This window comes from Lipotes vexillifer, unplaced genomic scaffold (assembly GCF_000442215.2).
Source record: "Lipotes vexillifer unplaced genomic scaffold, Lipotes_vexillifer_v1.1 scaffold641, whole genome shotgun sequence".
NCBI classification, from domain to species: domain Eukaryota; kingdom Metazoa; phylum Chordata; class Mammalia; order Artiodactyla; family Lipotidae; genus Lipotes; species Lipotes vexillifer.
This window is the reverse complement of record NW_006780658.1, coordinates 2,055,245-2,058,102: the sequence shown is the minus strand read 5'-3', so window position 1 is coordinate 2,058,102 and position 2,858 is coordinate 2,055,245. Positions and strand designations below refer to the sequence as shown.

Genomic DNA, 2,858 nt, shown 5'->3' with positions numbered 1-2,858 from the left:
GCTTCAGCAGGACTTCTAGGCCATTGAAGCTACTACCTTTTCAAGTTCTGCTGGGTAGTCTCATCCCATGGCTTTGAACATGATCTTTGTGCTGATAACCCTCAAACTGACATCTCAGTGATATCTCCAGCTCTGACCTCTTGCTTGACTCCAGACTCGTATATCCAATTTCTCCTTGAATTCTTCATTCGGATATCTCATAGGCACCTTAAACTTAGCATACCCAAAACAGAATTTTTATATCATCCCTTTCAACCTGTTCCTCCCTTAGTTTTCTTCATTTCAGTAAATGGCAACTCTTTTGTACCTGTTGAAACTTTAGAGTCATTTTTGACTCCTCTTTCTCTTAAACTGAATTCATCAACAAATCCTGTGGAATCTTCTTTCAAAATATATTCAGAATATGACTGCTTCATATTATTTGCACCACTACTGCCTTCCTCATCAATCCACTTTCATTTCTCTTCTGGATCATTGAAATCCTAACTGGCCTCCCTGCTTCCAGTGTTGCTCATTTTTGCTTTTTTTTGGTCATACCATCCATAGTGTCATCCATAGTGACACTTTAAAAAATGTAAGTCAGATATTATCACTCTACTGGCTTCTCCGTTCATTTAGAAGAAAAAAAATGAAGCTTTTATTGTGGTTTTCCAACCTGTATGTGATCTGTGTCCCTCCCTCCTCTTCCCCAATTTCCTGCCATCCCCTTCACTCACTCTGTATTGGCCATACTGGCCTTCGTGATCTGACTTAGCATTAATGATTTAAAAGCATAACTCGCTACTGTATTTAGAAGAGTTTGAAGGGTAAATGTAGGAACAGGAAGATCAGTTCTGGACCTACTGAAATAATTGAGGATGATGGTGGCTTTAGACTTATGATGGTGGTACTGAGAAGTGGCCAGATTTGGAGTATATTTTGGTAGCTTGGTGATCGGATTTCCTGGGCATATTTTTTCCTCTTAAGCGCCATGAATGTTAACCCATGCTGGACCAAAGACAACTTATAAATGATTTTTAGTAGCAAAAGCATAGTTGCTCCTGTCTGCTCCCTATATAAAGTTGCAAAATAGATTTTTCAATACTCTAGAAATTTTCTTTTATTCCCCCTCCCACCCCACTTACCACTGACTAGTCAGATCCTTGGTGACCAATGCTTTTGGGCAGATGAGAACACCTCAGTGCATCCCCAGGCAGTTCTGCTCTTCCCTGAATTGGCTGTGCTCTAATACTACTTCTCCTTTATTCCTCTATTCAGTCTCACATCAGAATGCCCATATCCTTCATGCAGATGATCTCAGCTAAATAGGATGTATGGGGAAGAGCTTTCTGAGCAAAAGAGAATCGTCCCAATGTTAGGATGCCAGCCTCCTCTTTCTCTGATTCCTTGGCAACATGTTTCTGAATAGCTGCAGATTACTTTCTCATTAAAAACATACTGCATTTACTATTTATATGGGATAATGACTTCTTTTGGTGAGGAATGATTCCTAATTATTATGAATTTCAGCACTTTGAGGTATTTTGATATAGGCTACATCATGCCTTTAAAGTTTCTGAATGTAATTGTATATTCAGACTATATATTTTTTTTTCTTGTCTATTATGTTGTTTCTTATTTCCAGAATCAACAAGTTATCTGCCTTTATTCTTTTAAAATCCTTATAAGCTGGGTGAATTTGAATTATTGTGAAAAAGCAGCATGTTTTTACCTTTTTCCCCCCTCTGATTGAAGGAGGTCTGATAGAAAGAAGGAAGAAGTTTTGAGAAAGGTGCTAAAACTCCTAAGGATGAAAAGTGAGCCTTAGAAGTGTGCCTAGGAGAAATTGTTTTCTTGCTCTGGATGCTATACACAGATTCATACTTTTAAAGTTGAACATAAATCTTGTTAAATGACCTGGAGGAGAGAGGTTTCTGACCTTAGCTGCATATTGACTGGATAGAAAACTTCAGATTTTTTTCTGTGGTCTTAACAATTTTCTCCCCATTCTCACAAATTTATGAGTACAATAAGTGAAAAAGGTGCTTTGAGATAAAGCTGTATTTAGCACCTTGCCAATCTAAAAGTCTTCTGGATTTGAGAGAATGAGAAATTATCTAAGGTAGGCCCACTGAATTCTTATCTATAACTCACACCTTCTTTGATGTAGTTAGCAGTAATTTTCTACTTGGTGAAGAGGATTTTTTTCCTTTAATTACACTTTCATTTATTTTTTTCTCTAGGCTAGTGATATTACTCAGAAAGAATCCCACAACTATAAATTGGATTCAGACAATTTAGCATTTTCTTGATTTGTATCTTTTGATAGCATGGTTATTCGAGAGAGTGTTACTCTTGTTTTTCTAAATTTTTGTTTGCCATTTACATTGTGATTTTTATATAGCTTTTATAATAGATTTACTACCTCTTTTTTAAATAACTCGCTTATTTTTCACTTTGCCACCATGGCAACCATAACTGTTGGGCAGTGTATCTACCTCCAACAGAATGTAAATCTCAGATTGGATCACTAGGTTGATGATGTCATAGTATTCCCATGTGGGTTCTATAACTGAAGCTCAAAAAATGTATCTTAGCCCTCGATCAGACCTTTGGAATTTATTTTGTTGTGTATCCATTCAATGGGACCAACATTGATCTGCCATTGAACAGTTCCCAGTTTAAAAAGTCTTTTGATTAGGTCTCAGGACAGCCCTTGGAAATTATTATTATTATTATTTTTTTTTTTGCTGTACGCGGGCCTCTCACTGTTGTGGCTTCTCCCATTGCGGAGCACAGGCTCCGGTCGCGCAGGCTCAGTGGCCATGGCTCACGGGCCCAGCCGCTCCGCGGCATGTGGGATCTTCCCGGACCGGGGC

General features: G+C 38.1%; 1 protein-coding gene across 1 annotated transcript in view; it reads left to right on the top strand.

Annotated features, from left to right (window-relative positions):
- IFT80 (intraflagellar transport 80) overlaps positions 1-2,858 on the top strand; it is a 111,189-nt gene that overhangs the window by 9,616 nt on the left and 98,715 nt on the right. The window lies entirely within an intron of this gene.